Raw genomic sequence first — 12,225 nt, forward strand, 5'->3', positions numbered from 1 at the left:
ATAGGGGAATTTTTGTGTTTAACCAGGAAATGCCAGGTCCCCCAGCAGGTGGAACAAAACAAGCAGCAGATCAAACTGAGGGGCCCCCAAAGCTATAGGAAGATGCATTTTTCAGCTTATGGGAGTCCCATCAGTGCGTGGTGAGTTTGTGGGGTGGACAGGGAAGCAAAAAAGCTAAATTATGGATTTGTAACTTGGATTGACGCTAAAATGGAAGAAGACTGAAGGCTATAATACAGCCAGGAGGGCCAGGATTGTGAGACACAGGAATGGTGCTGCTCACTGCTTTTTTTGGACGAGGCTGGCCAAGGAGCAAAGGTCACAATGACTGGGGAAAGCCTTTTGGCACCAGCACGGTGCTGTCTGCAAGTGAAGTTTATCCCTGCAGGCAGCTGCTCACTCCAGCAGCCCAATTTTGGCTTTTGTTGTTTGGTTGTTTGTTTTTTCTCCTCTTAGTAACTCTCCAAAACACACTGCAGGGTGTCTGCTTGCACCTAAGGGATTACCTTTGTGGGCAGGAGAATAAAGAAGAACAGAGATGCTGTCCTGGAGATCTGCATCTTTGCTTCTGCCTGGAGATTTTGGGTTAGCTGTGGTCCCTGTGCCACTGTGATGAGGCTCTGCAGGTGACACCAGCTGCACAGTGTCTGGCTGCTCTCACTCTTGTCCAAAATCTCACTCTTGGTCCAAAATCCACAAGGATTTTGTGGTCTGTTCCCCTGGTATAATCCAAAGGAGTGGATCTGGGCACGAAAATTATTGTGGAACCATGACAGTGGATTTGGTTTGGATGCATAAAGATGCAATTAAGGCTTGAGAGAAATGTTTTGAACACTTCTGGAGAGTTTGGATGGATGAAAGAGCTCTGCAGGATCCAGCAGAGCTTGGGGAAGTGCTTACCCAGAGTGTACTGGCACAAGGTAGCCCTGTGTTCCTTGAGTTCCTTTCACCTTGAAAAGACAAATTCAAAAGGAGTTTCTGCTGCCCAGTGGGTTCTGTGGGGTATTTAAATTGGACAGTGTCCTTTCCCATGGGAATCCTTCTCCCTTCCTTTCTAAGAGACTTGTTTTGATCTGACATTGTGGTGGGATTTAATGCTTCCAGTACCAGAAATTAAACAGAGGTTTAAAAATAAAAATATCTCCCAAATCTCAGAATGACTTTTGAACCAGCACGGGCAGGAGAGAATCCCTGTGTGGATTATTTGCTCTCTTGGGTTTTGATCTTGTTTTTTTATTGGTCCTAAAAATGTCCAGGGGTTAAAATTAGATTAATAAACATTTACAAGGGGATTTTCTACGGTCAGCTTTCATTTAGCACTGAAAGCCCTGAAAAGCCTGGTCCATTTTGGGATGCTGAAGACAAAGTGAGTTTTTTCCTGTTTTATTTTAGACCTGCATGATGGATGTGGAAACTTGAATTTTCCTTTATTTAGTAGTGTACCAAAACCAGCCTTTTGCTGTATAAACAAAGGGTCACATTCATGACAGCAAGAGCAACTAAGCAAGGGCAGTGACTTAGAGGGGGAATATCTTGGTATTGCAAGTGTTTAATGGATAATGGATGTCTTTTGTGCCAAAATCTTCCTGAATTTGTAACATATTGACCACACAAAGTCCTGCAGCATTTCCTAGGCAGGAGGGAGAGCTGCTGTGTCCATCTCTGTCACACTGCCCTGTTACAGGGTGTATTTGGGGGAGGAGCAGTAGTCCTTTTGTCACCAGATGAATGATCCTAAACTCTGTTTGGGTTCCTGTTGGGTGAGTCTGTGATGGAAACCTGGCTGTGCTGTGTTGGTTTTATGATTGGTCCCCATCCATGCCCTCATTGTGGGTGTAGGGATGTTCCCTGTGCTTCAGTTCCTGCTTTTTTGATTCAGGACCACTCCAAAAATACATCTTGGCTGTGGAGCTGTCTCAGGTGATACCCAGCCTCCAGATCTGCTTCTTTGGGGCAGGAGGGAGTCCTGCCTCTGGATTGATGTAAAATTTCCATATATAATTATTTCTCTTCATGTGCCTGTGTTTTTATTCCTCTGGTTCCCTGGAACTTTGGCCAGTTGTTCCTTTCTCTGCTAGCAGCATGTCATGATCCTTGGGGTGGATCTCAGCAATGTGCTGGATGTGCAGCATCCCTGATTCTCCCTTGGTTTGCTTTGTTCTGGGTTTCAGTGCCAGCTACAACCTCCTGGTACCTTCCAGCTGGGACTCTTGTAGAGGAGCCACTCTCCTCCAGCAGGGTAACACAGAGACAGGGCTGGTGATGCTTTGCTGGCAGTGAGGAGCTGAGCTGGGCTGTAACTAGCAGCTTCTCTTTTCCCTTGCAAGTCCAGAGTAGTTCTTTCTGTGTTTAGTTGGTTCTGCTTTATGGGGTTTAATTCAGTATGGAAGAGTGACTCGTGCTGCCCAAGAGAAAAGTCCTGTATAAATGGGAATTGTTTTGTGCTCTGAGTGCCACAAGTGTAAGGCAACTCCTCAGCCTCCCCAGGAGGAGCTGCTGTGATGGATGGAGGTGCTGGTTGAGTCTTTGTGTTCACAGCTGCAGGAGTTGTAAGGATGAAACTGTGAGCTGGGAATCTGAGCCCCTGTGCAGATCTTTGCAGGGAGTGTCTGTTCTTTTGGGGCTGCCTCTTGGTGCACCTACTCAAGGAATCCCAGAAGAGTTGGAAGGAACCTTAAAGCTCAGCTCAGCCATGGGCAGGGACACCTTCCACTGTCCCAGGCTGCTCCAAGCCCCAAAGTCCAGCCTGGCCTTGGGCACTGCCGGGGATCCAGGGGCAGCCCCAGCTGCTCTGGGCACCCTGTGCCAGGGCCTGCCCACCCTGCCAGGGAACAATTCCTCATTCCCAATATCCCACCCATCCCTGCCCTGTGGCACTGGGAAGCCATTCCCCCTTGTCCCTCCATCCCTTGTCCAAAATCTCTCTCCATGTTTCTTGCAGCTCCTTCAGGCCACAATTTGGTCACCCCAGAGCTTCTCCTCTCCAGGTGAACAGTGCCAGCTCTCCCAGCAGAGCTGCTCCATCCCTCTGCCCATCCTGGAGCCTCCCCTGGGCTCTCCCCAGCAGCTCCAGGTCCCTCCTGTGCTGGGGCAGCTCTGCAGGTGAGGTCTCACCTGAGCACAGGGGCAGAATCCCCCCCTCCCCTGCTGCCCAGGCTGGGGCTCAGCCCAGGGCACGGGGGGGTTCTGGGTCCTGGCTCTCAGCCCCAGCACCCCCAGCTCCTTCTCCAGGGCTGCTCTCAGACACTTCCCAGCCCATTCTTTCATCTTACCCTAGAATCCAGCTTGGTAGCCACAAGTGGAACAATCCATAGAAACCTTCTCAAGCTCCTGGATGGAACCATGGTATGGCTTAGGGCCACAGACTCTGCCAGAAAAAACACCTGCTTGGGGCAGGGACTGGGCCAGCTGACCCCAGCAGTCCCTTGTATCATGGGGCATCTGGGTTTGGGGACACCAGGCTAACACTGGGACAACACCCATGGCAAGAAGCCAGAACCCTGGATGGCCTTAAATCTCTGTCAGCCAATGCTTGCAGGGAGTCAGTTGAAAACTGCACTGGTGCCTTTTTTTTGTTTGCTGTGTGAAGAGACCCTGAGTGCCCCGGCCCCAGCTGTGCCAGCTGCCACCACAGCAGAGCCCAGCTGGGCTCTCCCTGTCCCTGCTCAGCCCCCAGTGTATTTGCAAAGAGAGGAGAAGGAGGAGGAGGAGGTGTGCTAAACTGAGAAGCAGGCAAGGCAAATGCACTGACAGTTAGAGAGAAACATGTTTTATTGGGAGCTTTTGGACAAAAACCTGGATATTGCATGGATTCTTCCCTATCCCTTCCTTTTAGGGTGAAATATTGACAGCTGAGATCAATTTTGTACTTCCCTCCATTGCTGATGGTTCTCACTTGGCCTCTTTTTGCCAGACCACCTCCAGCTGTGGGAACAGGGAATGTTGGAGATTTAAAGAAATTACAACTTTAATTTATCTCTTGGCCAGTATTTCTGTTGTTTTACACCAGCAAGAAGTAGTTACCTCCTAAGTTAATGAAGATTTTGGCTTGTAAACCTAAATGATATCCATGTCTGACTCTTCTTGCTTTGCTCTAATAGAGGATAATCATTCTCTGGTTTTTAGAGGTGTAACAGAGTATTTGTGGGGCTGAGGGCTTTTTTAGACCATTCATCCCAGTGGTGATGTTTGAGGGGAAAAAAAAAAGGCAAAAGGGAAGGAAAACTCAAGGGAGATGGAGACTGTAAGGGACCTTTATGGAATGGGAGTGATGAAACACCTCCTGCCTGGTCTGTTCACTTGTCTCTGACCCTTGTGTCACATTGAGAAAGCAGAAGTGGAGTCAAACCATGGTCAAGGTGAGTGAGCAAGGGTTGGGAACAGAGTCTCCTCCTCAGGAGTGAGACAGGGCACATGTCAGGTGTTCCTGCTGGGCTGGGCTGTGCCCTGTCAGCGCTGTGACATTGTGGCACTGTGCCTTACACAGGCCTGAGGTGCTGCTCCTGAATTCCTGGGGGTGTCACAGATGATATCCAGGCTGGGAGAGTGGACTGGCTGAAGGCTCCCAGGATCCCAGCCTGGCTGAGCTTGGCATGGACCTCTGGAAGGTCACCTTGGCAAGCAGGGTCACCCAGAGCTGCTTGTCCAGGGCCATTTGCCACACTCTCTCCATGTCTCTGCCACTGAGGAGTGCAGAGCTGGGCCCAGCACTTCAGGAATGCTGTCACCAGTGCTGAGTAGAGGGGAAGGGTCACTCTTGTCATGCAGCTGGTGGCTTTTTGTGCTGGGAGGGTGTTTTGCTGGCTCTTGGGAGCTTGTTGTCATCCAGATCCACAGGTCCTGCTTCCCAGCCTGTGCTGGCTCTGGGGGTCACCACCCGCCCTGGGTGATGAAAGGACACTGCCTTTCCTTTGTTTGAACACTTTGAGGCTCTTGCCTGCCCTTTGCTCCAGCCTTTTAGAGTTGATCCAAGTGGCAGCCTGACCCTCTGGTGTACTGGCCGCTCACCCCAGTTATTGTGTCACCAGCAAAGTGCTGAGGACACACTCTGTGCATCCTCCAGGTCATTAAAAGAGGTTAAATGATTTTGGCTCTCATATCAGCCTGTGGGAGTGTCTGTTCTCCACCTGGACTTTGTGACACTGACCTCTCCCTGCTGGGCCTGCCCATTTGGCCACTTTTCCACCCACCTCCTGCCCTCTTGGCTGCTCCATACTTTGCCAGCTCATCTGAGGGTGTGAGAAGAGCCAGTGTTGAAAGTCTTGCCAAAGCCAAGTCAGACAGCATCCTCTGCACTGCCTTCATCCACCGAGGTTGTTTCATCCTAGGAGGAGGTCAGGCTGGTGAAGCAGGATTTTTTGCCTTCATCTGTCCATGCTGACTACTCCTGATCACCCTCTTGTCCTTCAGGAAACTGGAGATGGTTTCCAAAGTTCATCAATTGTGGCCTCACAGTGACAGCAGCCAGCTCCCTCAGCACTTGTGGATCCATCCCATCAGGTCCCATGGGATGGATATGTGCAGCCTGCTGTCCCCTAACCTGATCCTCTTCCACTAAGGATAAGTCTTCCTTGTCTGGATTTCCCCTTTGGCCTCTGGGGTCTGCAGTACCTGAAGGTTGGTCTCACTGGCACCCTTCACATCCCTTGCCAGATTCAATTCCAGATGTGTTTTGGCTCTCTTGCCCCATCAGTGTTCCCAGATTCCTCCTGCATCACCTGCAGGATCAGTGTTCCCAGATTCATCCTGGATCACCTGCAGGATCAGTGTTCCCAGATTCCTTCTGGATCTGCCCTGCTCTTTGCACTTGGCTCTGATCAGGAGCTCTGTGCTCCTCCATGGGCACCTCCTGCCCACTCACCTGGGTCGGCTGCTTGTTGGGATGGTCTGTCCTTCAGCCTGGAGGAGGTGACCAACCAGCTCTCTGGGGTCCCTTTTTCTTTTTGCCAACCAGCTCTTTTGGGTTCCTTTCCAAGCCCCTGGAGTTCTCCAGGCACAGCCCTGAAGATGATGCCTGTTTTCTTTAAGTCCAGGGCTGTGGTGCAGCTCTGTCCCTCAGCTCCTTCCTTTGAGGGCTCTGAGCTTCGTGGTCAGTGCAGCCAGAGGTGCCCAGACCCTGACATCCCTGACCAGTTCTTGTCTCTGTGGAAGGATGAGATCCACTCTCAGGGGCAGGGGAGAGATATGAGATGAGATGGATGAGATCCAGTATCCCAGGGTGCTCCAAGCCCCATCCAGCCTGGCCATGGACACTTCCAGGGACCTTGGGGCAGCCCCAGCTTCTCTGAGCAATGGTCCCTGGAGCCCTGCAGGCTCTCCTGCGTGCCCACCTCGGTGGGTGGGTGCAGGTGGCTTTGCTGGTGTTTATTTGGACGTGCAGCCGTGTGTGTGAGCTCCGGGGTGGCAGCAGAAATAGCACAGCTCCTGGCAAAGCCCGGGATATGTGAGAACCTCCCTCTCTGGCTGCATGCGTGCAATATTTCTCTTGGCTCGTTCAGCCCGGCTGTGGTGTCCGAGTCGAGGCTGTGTGTGTAGCTTTAGGAAAAGCAAAGCTTTATTTCTGTGTGATATTCTCCCCTCCTTGCGTGTTTCCAGTCTCTCCAGAAGGGCTGTGTTTCTCCCTCCTTCTCCTCTGCCTATTTATATCCGCGGTGACGTTGCAGGAGTGTTTGCTTTGGAAGAAATCTCTCCGTCTGTCTGAGCCAAACTGAAAGCAAAGCTGCAGGAGAAAGCATTCCGAGCTGCAGGAGAAAGCAAAGCATTCCTTTCTTCTCCTGCTGGGGAGAAGGGAGGCCTGGGGAGTCAGAGGAAATGATCACCTGGCAAGGACAGGAAGCCTGGCAAGGTAAAGCCTTTTTCTGTTTGACTAATGCAGTGACATCCACCCCCAAAACGGGTGAACTTCTCATTCCGGGGGGCGGAGGTGTGAAACTCTGGGGTGGTTTTTAGAGAGGAGCTGTGAAATGAGTTGCTGAAAGCCTCCAGGCTCAGGACAGTGGCTCTTTAATAATCCAGCAAGACTTGTCTCATCAGCTGCTTGCATGCACAGCATCACAGCTCAGGGATTGCTGTGCCCCTTGTTCGGGTGATGCACAGGGCTTTTCCTTCTCCCCCCTGCTCCCCAATATTGGGATTGCACTGTGGAAGTGATTTTCTTACAGTAAAACTGAATTTTGCCTCATCTGTAGCTTTCTAAGCCCTTCAGAGCCCTGGCTCTGAAACTTACCAAGCCTTTCTATTATTGTTGTGCTCGGTCTGAATCTAAAATAAGGAATTTGCTTGATAGTTTTATAAACTGAATTGTCTGTATTGTGTTTATAGGGTAGTTTGCAAAATAAGAGCATTTACTTTTGGTTAAGGCCAGGTTTTCTGACATCTGAAGCTGCATTTGCTACTTTTTGCTGCTTGTGAGCTGTAGAAGACACAGAAAGTAACACTCGAAGGTTTTGAAGTGCTCAGTATGAAGCTGAGCATGTTTGAGCCCTGGTTTTTTGCAGAAGTGCCAATCCCTCAGCAAATATAACAGTCCAGCATAAATAAACAGCCAAGAGAACGAGTCTGCCTCTCTAGAAAGTTGAAGTATTTGCCTTCACCGTTTTACTCCCTATTAGATATTTTTAACTCTTAACCAAACTGCATTTTTGTGACCTGTAATTGCAGGGGTAAAACCTCTGGCAGTGATTTTTAGGAAACACAACAGACAGTGGAAGTTCTGTGGAGATGTTCTGGATTGGAGCTCTTTGGTGTGGATGGAGGAGAAATGGAGCTATTCTTGCTCTAGGAAATCGTGGGTGCAGCACAACAGTACCCAAGGGAGGTCAGCCTTTGGGAGTAGCTGCAGGTCCTTAAAAAACACCAGGGGTTTCTTTGACTGAGAGCATGGCAGGGATGGTGGTGTCCCCAGTTTGAGATACACATCCACCCCCCTTAATTCCTGTGGAATCAGCCCTGTGGTAACCTTGGGAATCCACTGGGAATAGCCAGGAGGCAGCAGGGCATCACAGAAACACTGAATCATGGAATGGTTTGGGTTGGAAGGGACCTTAAAGTTCATCCTGCCCTGGGCAGGGACACCTTCCACTGTCCCAGGCTGCTCCAAGCCCCATCCAGCCTGGCCTTGGGCACTGCCAGGGATCCAGGGGCAGCCACAGCTGTTCCCCACCCTCCCAGGGAACACAATTCCTGCCCAATATCCCATCCATCCCTGCCCTCTGGCACTGGGAAGCCATTCCCTGTGTCCTGTCTCTTCATCCCCAGTCCCTCTCCAGCTCTCCTGGAGCCCCTTTAGGCTCTGGCAGGGGCTCTGAGCTCTCCCTGGAGCCTTCTCCTCCCCAGCTCTCCCAGCCTGGCTCCAGAGCAGAGGGGCTTCAGCCCTTGGAGCATCTCCAAGGCCTCCTCTGGACTCACTCCAGCAGCTCCAGGTCCTTCTGCTGTTGGTATCAAGCCTTGTGTGGATACATCCCTTATGTGTGCTCCTGGAGAGGGGTTTTTGGTGTTCTGGGGTTTGAAAACAGGAACATAATCTGTGTGTTGTGACTGGTGTCAAGAAGAGAAATGCAAGTGCCAGCACAGTAAATGCCAGCCAAAATAGGCATGATGAATGCCAGGGGAAAGGTATTTGGCCATGGCTTAATTTAGCTGCTCTATGTATGCTGCAGCATAATATGTTTATTTAAGTTTATTTAAGGTTAGTTTAATTAGTGTGTGATTATGGGGATTTTTGAAGGAGTTTTGAATGAGTTAGAGATGGGACTTTTGAGTTGGTTTTGATGATGTGGTTTATTTTTTTATCTTTTTTATAGGTAGGAAGGGTGAGTTTGGTTCATATTGAGTATGGTTTAGAAGGTCACAAGACTTTTAGTTCCAAGACTTTTTAAGGAGTTATTTACTAATAAAACACTGCTAATAAAGATACTTATGTTTTTACCTTAATTCTAAAATATTTTTTCTTACAGATTTATGTTATAGTGTAAGCTTTTTTAGTTAATTATGTTATAATACACAAACTTACAGCACTGTCTTTTAATCTCTTTATTTACTTCTGTAACTACTTTATTTTTTTTTTATATTTTAAATTCTAAACCACTAATTTTTTAAAAATGAATTTAACATGTTTCTACTTCAAACTTTAAACATACATTTCCAATACTTAAGTTCAAAAGCCTTTCCCAAGATCTCAAATCAAATCCTATATTTAATTCTAAACTTGAACTTACAAACCCAAAGTTCTAAAAGTTCCTTACATTTCAAATTCCAACACATGATGAAGCCCAGACAGAGCAGCTTGCCCAAAGCAGCTGTGGCTGCCCCTGGATCCCTGGCAGTGCCCAAGGCCAGGTTGAACTTTGGGGCTTGGAGCAGCCTGGCACAGTGAAAGTGTCCCTGACATGGCAGGGGTGGAATGGGATGAACTTTAAGGTCCCTTCCAATCCAAGCTATTCCATGATTTTATGCCTTTTGTGGTCAAAGCTGCTGAGATTTGGCTTTGGTGGGAGCAGGATGGAGTTCCTTCAGGTCCCTGTTCAAGTTCCTGTTTGGAATTGTAGTGAGAGACAATAATTCAGGTGCTTGTAGAAAAGTGTCCCTGTAAGAAATATCAGCTGGGATTTCATTGAATGCTGATTTTTTTAGGACACATATCCCAGAAAGCAGAATTTTAATGGTCCTGGTAGAAGGACCAGGCTGTTATTTTTCATGCTTACACAGAGCTTGAACATCTTTTAAGAATAAATTGGACTGAAGGTCAAGGTCATAAAAATAAGGTCCAGCAGACCAAATTTTTATTGCATTTTGATCATTGGTGGAGATAAAAGTACAGTTAGATTTTATCTGAGTGACACCAAAAGCAGCCTTTGCTTGTGGTGGCATTGCTGCCTGTTCCCTTTTTTGTAGGATGAGATAAGGGGACATATAAACACACTTCCCCTGAAAACCTTTTAAGCCTTTGAGATTAATGACTCTGGCTTCCTGAGCATAATCTGTTCTTTCCAGCTCTTAATTAAGGTCATCCTGAGAACCCAGGTGAACTCGTGGCCAGGGAAGTCACAAGCAGGAGGATGAGAGCTGGAATGATGGAATTGCACGGCTCAGCCCTGTGTAGAGCCCTGACACAGGATACTGGGAATACAACCCTCCCAAACAGCTCCTTATCGCTCCTGATGACTCGTTCCCTTTGCCCTTGGGGCACAGGAAGTGTGTGTTTGAGTATTGATCCCCATCATGCTTATTAATGACAAAGGTATTGGATAGGTAGGGGTGTCAGGGCAGTTTAACCTTTGGATATTGACTGCCAGCTCTGTAGGGAGAAGGGAGCTTGAGGCTGGGACAAATTGGTAAAGGGTGTTTTATCTTCACACTCTTGGAGTGGAGTGTCCCAGTCCTGGCTCTGCTGCCTGGCTGGGAGGGAGATGCTGCTGGCAGGAGCAGCAGGTGGAAGTCAGGTGTTTGGGGTAACAAACATCTTACTGAAGAGCCCCAAGGAGTGGATTTCTCACTGCTTGGTGCTCAGTGTGGCTGTGGCGTGCAAGCAAACGCTCAGGATGTGGAGACAGGGTTGATTTATCTTTAACAGGAAAAAGCCCCCTCCACACCCATGGGCCTTGCTGTTGAACTTTAGCACCAAGCATCATCCTGTATTAACTCTTGCTTTGTTTTTGGGGTTGTGGCTGGGTTTATTTTTGGTTGCTTAGGGTTTGTTGTTTTGAAATTTTCATTTTGCTTGATGTGTCTATGGCCTTAAAGAAGCCAGAGCATCTGACAGTTCCAAACTGCTGTTACACAAACCAGCAGCCTTGTCCCAAGGGGTGGGGCAAACAGCAAACTCTTTAGATGGAAAAATCAGTGGGACACCAGTCTGTGTCCCATTACACTGTTTGGTGAGGAAACTCTCTGTAACAGAGGCCTTTGGGTTGAAGTTTTGGGTTTGGAAGAGACAGAAGCAAATTGGAATTTTGAGGCAGTGACTTTTTAACCAGAGGTTTTTAACACACCTGGGTGATGAGACTTCTGGGAGGGCAGAATAAGTGGATCAGGGAATAGGAGTGGCACTTCCCAAGCTGCAGTTGCTGGATGTGGGATGCAGTCATGTGGGAATGATACCCTGCCCTATGAAAAATGTCTTTATTGTTAAGTGGGGGGTTTGAAAAAGGCATCTCATTTCTATTTTTCTCTTTTATGGAAAGCTTCACTCTTCCAGGCTCAAAAAGGACCTCAGTGGTATTAAATTCTTGCTTTGACCTGGGTTTGTGATTGCACGTGCCCTGGATGGAACTGCCATTCCAGAGTGTTTTCCCTGGAGAGGCGCTGGGTGTTCAGCTGTGCAGAGCCACCCCTGGGAAGGTCCATGTGTTTCTCCAAGGACCTAAAGGTCAGCCACAGCCTTGAATCAAAGAGAGCAGAAGGCTGGGGAAGCACACATGATGAGCAGAGTGAGGATTTTATCCATTTAGATTAGATGAGAACTCCAGGAGCTGCTTGGATGATGGAAGGCACAGAGGGAAGACACTTCACCGTGATCCTGCATCCTGGTGACCTCAGGGGTTTGGGATCCCACTGCTGCTCCTGCCATCCCTTTTAGAGTGACAGTGCCTGCACAGGGAGGGTGTGTGATCCCTCAGAGCTGTCCCAGTGAGTGCAGCCCCGTGTCTGGGGGTTTGTAGGGTTGGAGTGGACTGGGAGTGCCTGGGATCAGCTCAACCAGGCAGAGCATCCCGTGTTGCAAAACTGCTTTGAGGGCAAAGGACAACCACGTGTCCAAACACAGCAGCACGAGGTGTTTCTTCACTCCCTGCTGAACCAGGAGCAGGAGGAGCTTCCAGCTGATTTTCCAGACGATTCTGGTTTGCTGCCAGGGTTTAAAATACACCTTCCCTCTTGCATACGTGCTGGAGCACATGATGCTGAAATTGGAGGAATTCTGCTCAGGGAACTCAGTTCAACTTCCAGGCAAGGCTGAGCTTTTTTTAGGGAGAGAGAGAGAAGAGTGGTTTCCTGCGGACGTTGCTCTGTGAGTCACACGTTACATGACACAGCATTCCTCCCGGGAAACTTCATTGCTGGAACTGATGAGCACATCAGCGCTCTGGAATCTCCCTTTGTGTTAGCAAACACACCTGAGCACTTCATCTGCTGCTTCTGGAAGTTGTTCTGATAGTACTTTAGAGATTTTAAACTCAGCTGGTTCATAGTTTTTAGTTTTTCTCAGAACCCCATTAACGTCAATATTTT

The 12,225-nt window shown here is 48.8% G+C and overlaps 1 protein-coding gene across 4 annotated transcripts in view; it reads left to right on the forward strand.

Moving 5' to 3' along the window:
- SGMS1 (sphingomyelin synthase 1) overlaps positions 1 to 12,225 on the forward strand; it is an 89,168-nt gene that overhangs the window by 37,937 nt on the left and 39,006 nt on the right. For 2 of the 4 annotated variants that reach the window (XM_084210768.1, XM_084210766.1), the window contains exon 1: positions 6,477 to 6,844. The exons of the other annotated variants lie outside the window; for them this stretch is intronic. The gene's annotated coding sequence lies outside the window, so the exon portion shown is untranslated. Of the gene's footprint in view, positions 1 to 6,476; positions 6,845 to 12,225 lie in introns of those variants that run through there. 4 annotated transcript variants of the gene reach the window in all.

This window comes from Fringilla coelebs (genome assembly GCF_963513975.1).
Source record: "Fringilla coelebs genome assembly, chromosome: 8".
Lineage (NCBI taxonomy): Eukaryota > Metazoa > Chordata > Aves > Passeriformes > Fringillidae > Fringilla > Fringilla coelebs.